Here is a 16,087-nt window from a genome sequence, read left to right as displayed (position 1 = left end):
TGCTTCTTCAGATGTTTAAAATAGTGACCATATTCTGTAAAGGCCTACTGATAGCTGATTCTAGCTAAAGAGAAGTAGGCCTGTTCCAGAGGCTAAACACTTGGGCATTTACAGTGTATTGGCTGTTGGCAAATAAAGACAAAACTTGGGCCAGGTGCCTTGGACAAAGCTGAACAGACTTCATCTTATTTTCTACTATATTTATTGATAACGCTGACTGGGAACACCCATTTTTTCTCTGAAGTAGAGATCCTGAAAAAATTAATACTAATGTAGCAGAACTGACTTTGGTATATCTAGCCTTCCTTTTTACCTCTAAATTTTTAATGAAATCCCCATCTGAGATCTGGATTTGAAATCCTGGGATGAACAGGTGGGCTGCTTTGTAAGAACAGGACACCTTTTGACGGATAACACCAATACAACATTGCTTAGATGCTCCTGCCATAATCTATGTTAATGACTTTTGATCAGAGCAAGATCAACTCTTTGTAGACTGGTGGATAAACGAGTAGCTGCTTGTTTGGCTGTAACCAGCTCACATAAGGGTGTTCATTCAAACACACTGTTAACTGCAATAATGCTTTATTCAATTTATTGCTTACATTTTGTTTTCCAACCTGTTGTATTGGGCTTATGTGGCAAGGTTTTGGTAGTGAGGGGGCTGCAGGGGTGGCATCAGTGAGAAGAGTCCAGCAGCAGCCCCATATTAAATAAGGACCAGTTTCAGCTGGCTCCAAAAGGGACCTGACACTGGCCAGAGCTGAGCCATTAAGCAAAATTGATTATGCCTCTGGGAAAGCTTATTTAAGAAAGGGAAAAAGTGCTGTGCAACAGCAGCTGGGAGGGAGGGATGAGTGAGAACCAGCCCAACAAACCTCAAGGTGAGTGCAGCAGGAGGGCAGGAGGTGCTCCAGGCAGGCAGCAGCAGTTCCCCTGCAGCCTGTGGAGATGCCCCTGGTGGAGCAGGCTGTTCCCCTGCAGCCCATGGGTCCCACATGGAGCAGATTTCCACGCTGCAGCCCCCTCATGGGTGGAGGAGCCCCCGGTGGAGCAGGTGGATGTGGCCTGGAGGAGGCTGCAGCGTGTGGAGAGCCCCCGCAGGAGCAGGCCCCGGGCCGGAGCTGCAGCCCATGGAGAGGAGCCCACACAGGAGCAGGGGTCTGGGGGGGAGCTGCTGCCCACCCGTGGGGGACCTGTGCTGGAGCAGTTTGCTCCTGGGGGATGGACCCTGTGGTACGGAGCCGTGTGGGAGCGGTGCTTGGAGAGCTGCTGCCTGTGGGCAGCCCCCACAGGCTCAGTTCAGGAAGGATGGCATCCCATGGGAAGGACCCAACAGGGAGCAGGGGCAGAGAGGGACTGTGAAGGAGTGGTGGAGATGAAGCATCATGGACTGACCACAGCCCCCATTCCCCTGTGCTGTTCAGGGAAGGAAGAGAGTGGATGGGGGGAAAAGTGTTTTTAGTTTGCTTTTAGTTTCTCACTGTTCTCATCTGCTAACTATAGGCAATAAATTATACTAATCTCCCTATGCTGAGTCTGTTTTGCCCGTGACAATAATTGTTGAGTGATCTCCCTGTCTTTATATCAATCCTTGAGCCCTTTCCATCATATTTTCTCCCCCTCTCCCTTTTAGGAGGGGGAGTGAGAGTGGTTATGTTGGAGCTCAGCTGCCCAGCTGAGTAAAACCACCACATGTGTAAGAGACGGATGCTGGAATTTCTGATGGAGGAAAAAACGGTTCTTGCAGGAATCATACAGCCCTCGCTGGTATCAGTGGGACTGTACAACTATGTGACCATGATGAATCACAACCTACCAGCTGATGCAAAGAGAAGGCATGTTTGCGGAGCTCTAAAGGACCCTTCATCTTCCTTTGTAGCTCCCATACCTGAGCTAAGTAGAACTCTTTAGAGACACATCAGACAATTGCCCTTGCTTATTCACAGACCTTGAATCTTGGCATAAAGCCACAGCTGCTGCTCTTAGAGTTTACAATAGCAAGAAAAGCAAAACAGAATACAGCTCTTGATGCCTGGCATGCAGAGGTGATTTCAGTTACAAATTCTGTAACAACCATGGCATGAATAATGTTGAATTTTACCCCTATTTCAGCACAGAGATGTCTGTGTCATGTGGCCTTGTGCATCCCTCTTCCAGGGTTTTTGATCATATGAAACCTAGATAAGTTCCTGCAGTTGCTTAATATACATTAAGTGTTAGGGCTAAAATAGAAAATGAAAGAAACCTGAAATTAGACTTCTATATTTGGAAACTGAAAGAAGTAGACACGTTTTTGAAAGTAACGAGTCTACACCATTAACTGCTGTTGACCCAAATGCTATGTTTAAAGTCCTGTTTTCTAAATATTGCACTTTGTTTTTACTAGGTCCTGCAATAAAAATAAATAAATAAATAATAATAAAGCAGTTTTAATGGGCAAAAGTTATTTTTAATGTACATCTAGATGATGACAATAATGTGAATTTAGAATTCACATACTTAAAATACCATCTTGAATCAGTTTCAAGTGTTAAATCACATGCAATATGTACATTTCATAAACAATATTTACTTATATTTAAAGAAACATTCCCCATTTGTGCTTACATAGCTAAAAAGCTTGATAATTTAAAAAAAAAAAAGGCAAATAACTGTTGCTTGAAAGCTTTTCACTACACTTTTATATACAAATACATACTTGAAGTAAGAAAAATCTGACAAGTTTTTTAAAAAAAAAAAAATCATTAGACTTATAAGCAACCCGGGTATTTGGATGAAGAGTTCCTTCTGACATTGTACCTAGGGCTACAGGATGCAAAATACAACCAGTGCAGAGTCTAGAATTAAAAATAAGTATGGTAATTTAAAAGGACACAGGAATGTGAGTTGAGCAAAGGCAGCATGACAAACTGAAGATAATAGCATGCTACTGTACATAGCATGCTAATTAAAATTAACTCTTTCGCATTCAGTCTTTTCCTAGGAATAAATGGGAATTTAGGTGATTTGCTGTAATATAGAATAAAATTTTCAAAGTTTCATGAAGATACTTTGAAGCAGCTTTATGTTCTGCTTTTCTTTTCTTCTACTTTTTTTTTTTTTTTTTTTTTTTTTTTTGCTCTGGTATGGTACTCTCCATTTCTCTTCCTTGCTTAAACGTTATTCATGTTTGTGAGGACTCTGTTTTTGTAATGTTATTCTTAGTGGTATAAAATTAGTAGAAAATGCTGATCCTACCATGGAATAATCCATTGTACCTCCCTCAGTAGTCTGTTTTACAAGATAAATATTTTTTTTATAGTAGAGGAAGGATGAAAGAGAGATGGCCACTGTTTTTTAAAAACTGAACAGATGACATTGTTAAAAATTTGGAGATAAATATTGTTTGTCTTATAGTTAATATGACAATGAATGCAAAGGAACCCCTTGGAAGATCTTGATTTTTACAACTTTATTTTTCAACACCACAAAACCCCACCATATTTAGACATTAACTTTTATGCTTTAATTTCCATGTTAACACTCCATAAGATTTTCGATTTATTTTTATTTTTTTACTATATTTTAATGGAATCATTTTTTTTCTCTTTCCATTTTAGGAGGGGGAGTGAGAGAGTGGTTGTGCTGGAGCTTAGCTGCCCAGCAGAGGAAATCCACTACAACTATACAAAAGAGATGTGGATGAATGACGAAGGATCAGCAGAGTTTCAAGACGGTGTTGAGAGCTGGCAGCTGAGGCTCATGCTCCTATGGTATTTGGCACTGAATGAATCCAAGGTGTTTGAGAGCTCTGCCCCATTTGAGAGGCTCCTATCAGCATGAGTTAGGTAGATGCTACAGGACTTTACGGTGGTGCAGAGCACATCTGGGGTTAGATGTGTCAAGCTTTTGAACACATTTGGAGCAAAACTGGGAGGCTAGGCTCCTCCAGGAGGAACCTATCTCATGGCAATGAAAACTGCTTTGAGAAATGAATGCCAGCATATGTTGGATGAGAACAGCCATGGGAATGGCTTCATAGCTCCCCTGTTGTTCTCTATCACCTCGCCAGGCAGAGCACAGTCTCTGTTGACGGAACATTAACTATGCAAGGAAACAGGAGTGGCTGGCTTTTAGATTTAGATAACTTTTAAATGGTACAGAATCATTAAGATAAATACATTTTTAGCCTGTAAAAACACATGTCCTTCCACTTCTGCCACAACGCAAGTGGGTGTAACCTGTCATCCATAATGATTTTAATTAGCAGTTTCATCTGTTTAGGCAGACTGGGCAGAAGTGATGGAACTATGCTCATATATTTTCCTGCATAGATCACACTGTTAGATTTAAGATTTTCAGAAGAACTATATCATGTTTACCTCTACAATATCGAGCAGAATTGGAGAATTCTGGAAAATACTGCTAGTAACAAAGCCTGAATTCTTACAGGCTTGCCAAGCTCCCATTGATTTCAGTTGGAAGTGAGTGCCTGAATATCGAAGGACATAAGCTGTAGTCTTTTTTTAAAGGGAAAATACTTGGAAATGCAGTCCAGAGGAAGGGCAGATGAGGGCTACTAAATTGTTGAGCTGGGTCTTCATATAAAGAAGGCTTCAGGTAAAAAATAAAAATAAAAAAGTAAATCTGTAGCATAGAAAAGAGGATTGCAAATAAATACTGTATTTTTCACAGTGGCAGGCAGAATGCTTGAGGAACTGGTGGAGAAAGGGTGGAGCATGGGAAGAGCCCTCAGGCAGAACAAGTGGCAGGAAAACCTTTGCTGAATGATGACAGCACAAAGAAAAACATTGGTAGGAATGTAGAAGTGATAATATAATGAATGGATGAACAAGGGCAAAGTAGATGCTCCAGCACACTTCAACCCCAAGAGATTTTTGACTGCAGGCATGACTTCCATCAAAAATTTCAAATCAAGTGCATTAACCTCCAAACAGCTTGGAAATGACAGGAAGACCAATGTTTATTGACCTTTACTAGTCATAACAGAAAGAGGCAGAACAAGGATTGAAATCGGGCTTACTATTCTTAAATGACTACTCCAACACCAGACTACTGTCCCTTCTAAGGCCAGTATATTATATGAGTTTTGTCCACACTATGTCCTGACTTCAGGAGCCAGCAAAACCAGCTGGAAATAATGTTCTGATTTTAGCACATCTACATTCCCCCAAATGAAAAAAAAAAAAAAAAAGTTCATAAAATTCCTAAATATTTATTCCCTGTAGAGAAACCATGCCAACAGGCTGTCAAGTCCAACTGTTTGTTGAATTTATGTTTCACTCTAGAGACTAAAAAAGTACACCAGTCTACAAGCCATTGGAAGATGATGAGCAACAGGGAAATATCCAACACACATTTAAAATATAACCTCCTTAATGGGATGGCAAACTATACTTTCCTTAAGCAGTTGCTCAAGAACCAAAGCGCACACAGTGTCCATGTGAAGGGTTTTAAACTAAGACATTTCAAGCAGTTGCTCATCATGCCTTTATCTGCGTCTGAAATAAAACAGCACTGAACCATGCAATGAGCTTTAGCAGGAGTAACTCTGCCAGCATAAAAAACAGGTGGTAGTGCTTCAGTTACCAGGTCTCTAGTCAGGGCATGACTTGTACCGCCTCCTACTCGTCTCTTTTCCAACATTATTTCAATTGCTCTAAGCGAGAGGCTCCACTTCTCTGCCTTTTCCGTGTGAAGGGGGGCAGGATGCTTTCATAACAAACCAGAGCCTTACATAAACTCTGGGATGAAGGCTTTGTGGCTGTGCAATGAATGGTGCAATGCCCTTCGAGGCAGTGAAGATGCGTTACACAGTGTGCAGATCTGACGCAAAACCTCAAGGCAGATGCTGCTAACACCATCAGGCTGATGTGGTTTCTCACAAATTACTATTTTAAAAGCAAGCTTGCAGTGAGAATTGCTGCTTTATTAAAGGAGAAATTGGCTCTCAAGCCCTAGTTAAATGGATTTATTTTCTTTCTTTTTTTTTTTTTTTTTTTTTGCTGCTTGTTCCATATTAAATTTCCATTTTTTTTTAATTGCTCCTGAGAAATAAATATAGAAAATGTTATTTTTTATTAGTGATATTTTTTTTTCAGAGTGGTAAATCACAAAATGCCTCGGGTTTGGGTTACCCTTACCTTGTAGACACATCTTCTTTAAACCAGGGGATGAATTACACTAGTACTAGTATATCATAATCACTGGACAGACCTGCTGTAGGCTACAAAGCCAGCTTTCACTGAGCTGGTAAAGACACATAACAGAGAAGCACAGATGACTAAGGCACTGTCCCTGATAGTACATCTTGCTTCACCTGCCTAAGCCATGACAGTTTGCACTGATTTTAGATGCATGGATGAAAGTGATACAATTGATATTTCCGGTGGTAAGGAAGTTCATTTCAGTTGAATTATCTAATGAATACTGATGTGCTACTGGTAGTTGTGATAAAAATAAAAGGTAGTCACCGCTTCTCACATTATTGAAGGTAGTCTTCATTTTTATTTGTTTCAGTTTATTAACATTAGAGGCACAACAGAGATTATTGTTTATGTACAAAATTCAGGTCTGACTAGGGAAATACAAAAAATAGCTTTCAAAACTCTTTTTTTGCAGTTATATATCCTTCATTTAAATTTATAATCCATTATATAAGATCTAGTGAAGCATGCAAAATGCCTCTTAAATCAATTTCAAAGCAACTTTATTTCACTGTTTCAGGTTTCTAAAAGCATGGGTTAGCAGAAAATTTAGTATCAAAAGCAAACTGAATTTTAAATGGAATGATTTATGGTATGAAGGCAATGGTAGTATATAAGATTATGGCTGAATGTTATACCATGACCGAGAAGCTGGAACATCAATTATGAAGATACAGCTCAAGTACTGAGGGTGTTCTGTTTCTGAATTAGTAACACACACTTTGCATTTTTATAGCAGTTAAGTCAGAAGAGGTTAAAAAAGCTTCACAAACATTACATTCTGCCAAAGTTTAAGGGAGGGGAATAACATGGGAAACTGAATCAAGAAAAACATGAAACCAGATGATCTGCCAGTTCTTTCATATGCAATGAAACATTATATTTATTGAGTGTTTTATTAAACATTTGTAAAAGATGCTTTGAACCCTAACCACGGTCTTTGGATTCTTCAATAAAATCCACGATAATTGTGCTTCAACTTTTACCTCTCTAACTACCAAAGGAACTAGACAGTTCTTGAGGGGATTATCTACCTTTGGGGTGTACCTGGATTAAAACACATAGCATTATGAAGCCTTCCATGCATCTCAGTTATTGTAAAAGCCTGGAATTAATGTGGTCTTGGGACACAGAAGACCTACATACTGTACTAAGTACATAGTAAATATGTACTTATTACAGTACATATGAAGAATTATTTGTTGCATTGTACCTGGACAGTTCAGAGTTTTCTGTTAAACCAGATACATATTATTTATTTAGACAGACATACAGGAGGATAACACATTTGTTAGGTGCAATACAGATTCAGCTACGTTTTGCAGATCGACAAAAGCAGCAGGTTCTCTGAGGCAACAAGCTGCATTTCAGAAGATACGCTCTTTAATAATGAACAAGTTTTCTGTCACTAAATACTCATGCAAGTACAATCCTTTTGATTTTGTCAGTGCAGAATTTTAGTGCTGGTTCACCCAGGACAAACACTTGCACATCCAACTTTAACCACCGCTGGATCTGAAGACCTTTTCACTTTAGGAATTGTACAATTATGTAAGAAATGCAAAGAATTCCTGAAAATAAAACAAAAACTGTAGAGTAAGGAGCAAAAGTTTTGCCTAAACAAGGTGGCTGTAATAATGAGTTAAAAAGTTAAGCAGAAATATCCCTTACCTTTCAATACTTCTGCTCAGTTCAGATTCTGCAGAAGTTGCATAGCACAAATGTTTCAAAAGCAAGATGAATTCAAGTCCTATGACAAAAAAAAAAAAAAAAAAAAAAAAAACGATTTTCAATATTTTCAACAAGTCTTATCAGAAGCAATATTCAACTGCCCATTCAGCTTCTTTGCTGTGATAATTCGTCCATGTTCTTTCAGTCACAAACAGCAAAGTGATACCACAGCAACTCACCCAGCCATGAAGCAGATCGGAAGTGGAGAAATCAAGCTAATAGAAAGGGTGGAGCCCAACCCACTGCTCTCACACCAAGACAGCAATAATTAAGGGATTTCTTTTCTTGTTCTGACTTCAGAGATCCACCCAGTGTCATAAATTGGTATTGAAGTTGCAGGGTGCCCTATCAGTGCACGAAACACTCCAAGGTATCATTTCCATTGTTTTTATCTCAGAAAAGGTTGTATTTTTGACTAACACCCCCCATACCTCCACAGTGCATTCTTAATTTGTTAAAGGAGTCTGCATATACTCCCTAGCATTGTCATAACAAAGATAAACAAAAGATGGTGCTCTGCTTTTCCACATACCTCTGAGATATTTCAGGTTTTGGAAGTCTAGGACATCACCATAACAACTAGAGGTTATCTCATGGCTTCCTGTATTTCAAGTCTTCCTACATTTGGTATTTTTTCTTGATGCCATAGACGCTGGATAACATGAATGCAGAACGGAAAACTACTTCAATGGAAACAAAATCTCAGAAGAAACCTGAAGACAACACAAAGTGAATATTTTTAACATCCTTGATTATTTTAGTAGAATGGGTCATGATTTTTTAAATATATTTTGCATTCTTCTGTCTTGAGACATCCATCCTGCTTTTATGAACCTCCCAAGTGTGAGTCTGTTTAGCTACCTACAATTTATTTTATATGTTTGATTTCTTTTACATCAGCTACTGATTAGTTGTAAGCTGGAGCTGTCCCAGTCTTTTCGAACTAAGTATTTGTGTAAAAAACTTTTTTTTTTTTTTTCCAAAAATTTCAAACTCAAAAGATATTTTGTCAAAAGCTTTTGACAAAAAGTGCTTCCTCTTGCAATTGAGGAATTGAAAGTCAGCACTACCACACAGAAGAGCTTTTGATTTTTTCTTTTTTTTCCTGAAAACTGACTTTACGGTTTCACTGGACAATGCTCAGATCCTAGCTCCTAGATGTAACTAGTAATGAAAAGTGCTCTGTACAGTCAACAGGCCAATAGTACCTGCTGACTGAGTTAAGGTACTATAACTTTTGCAGAAATGGTTAATGTTATGATGTTCACTGACTCAGTGTCTTAGGATCTTAGGACACTCATGTTGTATATATAAAAGTTACGTTGACCCTAGAGAAGCCACTCTCTTCCTATTAATTAATGCAAGGAAGTGCTCTGTGTGCCCCCTGTGTAGTCAGTTAACATTAGGCGAACTGAACCAATTGGTAGAAAAATTTTTCTTTGTCCGTTAATTAAGACAATTAATTAAGACAGAAGGTCTTGATGATAAATGTATACTGCTAAATAAATAAACAGGACTGGGGAGCAGCTCAAGCACTTGACCTCTCTGTAACCCACACTGCTTAATTGCAAATTTATTCTCCAGGAGTAGTTGGACTGCTCTGACCAGCTGTTTCTAGGAGGCCCCCTAGAGACCGGGCTAGTCTTGAGCACCAGTTGCCTTTGAGGCCAGGAACTGGTCCCAAGCCCACTTATTTAGCAGTATGGAGCCTTCTGTACTTTGGAAATATCATTACTGTCTTCTGTTTTCTTGCATTGTTGAAGATGTATCCTGCCAAGTGAAAGTTCTGAGCTTTCCTGAAGATAAAAAAAAGGTTTTCAGAGCTAGACAAAGCAATTCAAATCATTTATTTTTCCTACATATTTCAGATTAGGCTGAAGAGTAACAGTAAAGTGCTGCAAATAAAGCTGAAAACATTGTCCTGGCACTGAGGTTCATGTCGTATCTATTTGCATATAAATTCAATTTTCCAGGAGTGTAGTTCCTACACTTTTCACAGCTAGCAACTGGAAAGTAACATGCACACTCCTTTTTGTATTATAATTTATTGTTAATATATTTTTGAAAATTTAGCTCCTTTTTGTTGGCACATTTAACAGTATAAATTCTCAGGCAGCCTGGTGGATCAGGTCCAATGGGATGCCTTTTTCACCTGGTATGAAAAGAAAAAAAAAAAAGGAAAAAAAAAAAGAAAAAAGAGAACATAAAAAGAAGAAAATGTATGAATGGTATGAAAATATATATATATAAAAAAAGAAAATAGTTGCTTCTGCTGCTTTTTTTGATTGATTTTTTTGATTGAGAAACAAACAAACAAACTGATATTCTGGTCCTGCATCATCTCTTAATTCTTGCTGTACCTCACCCTGTTACATCCCTCCTTTTAGAAGGGAAAGCCCAGCATATTTCCAACTCACAATTAATTGAGAACAAAACCTACTCCCGTTAGCAGCCAGCATTTATCTTCTTTGCTGTCCTGCCCCTTCAATTGGAGACCCACATGACTGTTTTGCTATGACAGAACAACTCTGGACACCATGATCTCAGAGGTGTTCCCCTACAGAACCCACACGTTATCCTTTTTCTAGATGGGTCCTGTCCTCCTGGCTTCTCAGGGCATCTAGCTGCAGGGTGTGCTGTCTGCACTTCTACCAATGGTCTAGAAGCTTATTTATTATTGCCAACCATCTCTTTGGCACAAGTTGCTGATCTTGTTGCTCTGACTCGCACCTCATGCACAAGGGCAATCAGCCACCCCTTACACTGGTTCCTGATACACCTCTGGGGTTGTGCATGATTGTGGGTAGCTTTGAGAACAGTGCAGCTGCTTAATGTCATCTGGTGCTCCTGTTCCAAACAGCTGCTATGCTGAAGGTCTGCCACAAGCCCTCTCTTTCAGTAATAGTACAATGCTAAACTTGTGTTTCTCCTTATGATGATATCACACAAGAGAATGCCTTAACTGATCAACCAGCCAGGAGAGCAGGCCCTTCTGGCCTGCAGGCTCCTGAACCTGTTCTCACCAGCCTCATCACCACCTGCTTTTCTTTCAAAACCATCTATTTTACAGGACCTGCCCTCAGGAGATGAAAATGCATGCTGGCGGGGCCAGGGTGCCTGTTACACCTCAGTTCCTTTTGGCCTTCCCAGGACAGCTGCTGGCTGCACCTCAGGTTCCCTTCCCTTCCCTTGCTGGTGTGACCCATGCGCTGGCTCACCCTGGCAAAAGGGGGTTAATTACAGTAGTACAACAAGATTAGTTTGCTCTACATTTCTCCAGTAGCACATAACCATACTGCAGCACCAGTCCTGTTCGTTTAGTCTACAGCATTAGGCAAAGGGTTCAAACCAAAAGTGCAGCACACCCAAAACCACAGAGTCCCGTTGTGAATTTGTAAGTGGATTTTATACAGATGTCCAAATGCTGTAACTACAAATACTGTCTTGTAATCATAAATGTTCTCATGATGGGTAGAGGCTTACCTCTGCAGACATGCAGATACTACCGTCACCAAAAAACTCTTGAGAGAACTCCTCAGTTCAAAGTGCCCCTCAGACTACACAGTAACTGAGGGACTAATTTCACAGGAGAAGTTGCCCGGATGGTCTGTAAAGCCTTATGGTTCCAACAGCATTTACACTGTGGACCTGTTGAAAAGAGGAATTTTTTCATTTAACTAGACTATCCAAAATTTGTGAAGAAACTGGCCTTAAATAGGCAGATGCTTTACTATGGCCTCAGGAGCCCTGTGAATAAAAAATGTGCACTATCACCTTATAATGTTTCAATGGGTAAAGCCATAAGGTTCTTGCACACCCCACCTAAACCACTGCATCAATCCAAGCTACAGATGACTAATAATGTTATGTGGAATTATTGGAAGGCTCTAATTAAATGTGTGAGGATTATTCACTTGCAGGTGAAAGAAGCCTTTATAGAACATTCCTCTGAACTGTGTCACTCTTGGGAGCCCAGAGACTTGGGTCTACACGGAAGTGACACACAGATGACTGAAGATCAACAGGATGGAACCCATAAAGGCGCCATGTCCTCTAAGAGTCAAGTCTCTACACCACCACATGAATTATAAAAACACTGTTCTGTTAGTTTACCACAATGGTAAAGACTTAGATGTTGTGAAATGTTGGGTGTGTTAGTGTCACTCATCACTCTAAAGAAGGTGTCTCCATGCATCCTACAGCATGTAGTTCAGTATAAAGACAAGTTTGTAATTCCCACAGGGCAGAAATTACTTGTCCAAAATTATCCCTGATGACAATAAATAGGAACTGACTCAATATACATAAGCATGAAGCTCCAGCTCTGCCATCCACCTGGGACTGGATGCACCTGAGAACAATTACTACGTGAAAGCAAATGCAACATACTACATGGGGCACAGTAATTGTACCCAAACTACTAATTCTTAGAATGATACTAGACAGTTATTTGATAACTCACTAAACTGTAAATTGAGCTCGTCTTCTATACCTCTCACAGGACCATGTTATATTGGGTATGTAAACCCAGCTATTTAACATTTGACATCTCTTCCCTCTGAATATTATCAAAAAAGGCAAGCTATTTCACAGCAGGAAAATTTGGGGGCTATTATGCTTCCCATGCATGAGGTGGCAAAAGCCACCTAAGCTAGCTATTACTTAAAGCAAATTGGTAATAACACTGCAGATCATTTTTACCAAGTAACAACTGAGATGACTGGCATCTGTACAATCAAAACAGATTAAAATTTGGCTTTATGCTGGCTCATAAGGGTGAAATACATATTGTAGTTGGAAAAGACTATTTTAGCTACATGACAGACAACTCCAAAAACATTTGTGATTTGAGTGAACACATTAAAAAAAGAGGCAGCCAAAGCAAAACAACCCAATAATTGGAAAGAGTGGAACTGGTTTGAAAACATTAAAAAATGTAGGGTTTATAGGTTAATATATATATATATATATATATATATATATATATATATATATATATATATATATATATATATATATTACTACTACTGGTTGTATTGTATGTGTTTATTCAAATAATTATCCGTATGGTAACACAGTGTATTAAGAAGTACAGAGGTACTGCTGTAACCACAGTAATCCCAGACTTGCAAATAGGATTTGTGTACCTTGACATGAAATGAACAGAGAATGAGAAATCCAGAAGCTGATGCTGGCATATGCCTAAGTCCAGAGGCAAGGACAGACAAGACAGCAAGGTGGTCTTCAGTAGAAGAGCCACGAGTAAGACACCTGCATCTTGTCTGCAGCACCCTGGGGATCTCTAAAGATTGTGAGAGGATAAAGTCTCAGAGTGGGGAAGGTGGCAGCAGGCCTCCCTAGGCTTAAAAGTTTGTCAAGGACACAGCAGTCTGACAAGAGAGAGAAGCTGAACAGACATCGGTTGATGCCCCAGGGTTGCAGACAGAATCATGAGGAACACATTGCTCCAGCTGCTGTGACAGTCTCCTCCTGTGCAGATGCCGCTCTGTCACATCAGGCCCCTAGCTAAGCAGAATGTATTTGCTGTAACTTTATGTATTTTTGTTTTAAGTCAGTTTGTGTCAGCAGAGGGCTGAACCTCTGTGTGCTCTGTGCTCTCTGCCTGAGCTATAAAAATAACCTACTTCTGCCTGACCTGAACCTGCGAAATAGACTGCATATTTATTCCATAACACCACAGAAAGAGTGATTTGCTTGAAAAGCGTTTTGTCAAAATGCACAAGAAGTGGGGTGATACATTCTGCGGTATTTGCACTTGAGAAATTACCACTTATGTAACATGCAGAATTCATATAAATTGAGATGACAAATCATTTCTTTCCCAGCTAAAGAAATGCAGTCTCAGTCAGACAGACTCACAGTTATGAAGGACAGGTTAAGAAAACTCCTGGTCAAAGGGAGTCACTTATTTTTATCCCCTGTGGTGTCTCCAACAGCTTATATCTTCACTCAAGACCAGTACAAATAAATAATTATTCTCTTATGACCCTTCATTCCCTCCATCCAAAAAGTTCTTTAGTAAAGGCTCCTTTTACTGTTGCAATAGCTAACTTCTTGTGTCCAAAACCAATTTCATCATCCTTTGCTCTGAGTATATGCTGTAGGAAATACTACTTTAAAAACGTTCATATTGAGGACTATTAAGAACTGAGAAAGACTGCAGAACGTGGTAACATATTGTCTCTAATTGTTTCCACAGTGCTTTTAACAGATACTGCATGTTCATATAGATGAAAATGCTATAGCACACTTTCACTTCCCTCATCAGAAAAAAAGTCTCCTGTGAAGTTGATGCGAGGTTTATATTTTTCACTTCTCATTCCAACACGTGACATGCAACCCATGGCAGTATTTACATTTGATAGAAATGGTACACTTGATTATATTATTTTAAAGCATACTAATTTGAACTCAGTTTCAGATTTTCTCTTAAATATGTAGGGAAGTAGTTAGGAAAAATGTGAAAATATCAGAATATTGGACATGGTTGTGTTTAATCATCTCTACATTTGTATACCTATCACATTGTAGAAAAAGACCACAGACTTTTGTTCTGTGAAATAGCACAAACATGACATTGGCTGTAGCAACCATGATCCATAAAACAATTCTCTTATCTGGAGAGGAATCCAACTATAAGATATTTTTGTTTAACAAAATCACATGCATATGTTAAAACAGGAAATGAAATAAAAACACTACAGAATATTTCTAGTTCTGTATTTAGATCAACCATGATTACAGGTGTACACAATTTAAAGAATTAAAGAAAAATAATTATCCCAGCACAGGACAAAATACACATTATACACTCACTGTGGTCTTTGGTGTTGACCTAGATATATTACTTTTAAGTACAATACAAACTCAGCAGAAAAAGCCTACAGTCATCTTTGCCTTAAAGAGGACATGAGCTATGCGGTTAAGTTTCTGACCTTGCTTGCTTACTTCTCAACATGACGTTAATTTCTATGAGCCCTTACAGAGAGGCTTGTGTAGAGTTTCAAGTGCCAATGAAGGAGTTCCTCAGCTGTAAATCTCAGGGATAAAGGAATGGGCATTGATGTTCCATAGAAGAAATTGCAATTCTTTCTAGCAACATACAACCAGAAGTGAACTTCCACTTGAATATGTGTATTCCATCTGAAGTTATCTGCAGCGATTATTTTATGTTCCCAGAAATAAAGCCTCCTCCTCCAAAGGGAAAAAAAAAAAAAGCTTCTTGTATGTACTTAATGAAAGACTGAACTCACAGAACCACCTCTTCCACCAGACACTATTATAATCTCATGTAAAAACCTGAAATCACATTTTAACATCTCCCAGATTTTAAAGAAGTCTTTATTAGTAACTGATAGGTATTGAACAATTGAACGCTTGCAAAATGTCGTTTGTTTTCTCATCACTGAGTGATGGTTGTGAGTGAATGGTATCAACATGGCTGATGTATTTTTTAGTATTAACTCAGCATAGGTATCAAAAATAAAGATTAGAGTCTACTTTCTGGTTTGAAAAGCTCTTAGTTTTCTGTAAAATGTCTGATTTTTATCTCATACCACATACAAGCATCTCCCATTTTTATCTTGTATTTCTAACTCATCCAACGAAAGATTTCTTAAGGTATTTGAGATAATTTGCTCAGGATATCTCATGGTGAAAGATTTGATTTAAAGCTTCTCATGAGACAAGTAATTTCTATCTATCAGTGGGCAGCTATCCCTTCTATTCGAATATAATTCATTCTTTTTCTCAATCTTACTGTCTCCTCTTATTTGTCCTTCTTTTTACATTCATGTGTGTTTTGAAGGTATTAACTGAGTTCAGTAAGAACTTATGTACACTTAATGATTATTTTGAAATTGGATATTCCTTCTTAGATATAAGTCTCTAAGCTTCTTTCTTAGGAAGATTTATTCACACAGGCTTCTTAGATGAACTCTGAGCAAACATATGACAACAGTCAATGAAGTGGAAACACCACATGAAGTTAATTTCCCATACAGCTGCTACTTCTGTGCCACTACCTTAGTTTTGTAAGCATTTTCCTTCCCCTCTTAAAAGAGGCTGATACTAATATCCTTCTGGTGTGTGAGAACACTTAGGAAGAAAGTTAACTGTAAACTAGA

Source organism: Aythya fuligula, chromosome 1 (genome assembly GCF_009819795.1).
Source record: "Aythya fuligula isolate bAytFul2 chromosome 1, bAytFul2.pri, whole genome shotgun sequence".
NCBI classification, from domain to species: Eukaryota; Metazoa; Chordata; class Aves; order Anseriformes; family Anatidae; genus Aythya; species Aythya fuligula.
Note: the sequence above shows the minus strand (reverse complement) of the source record.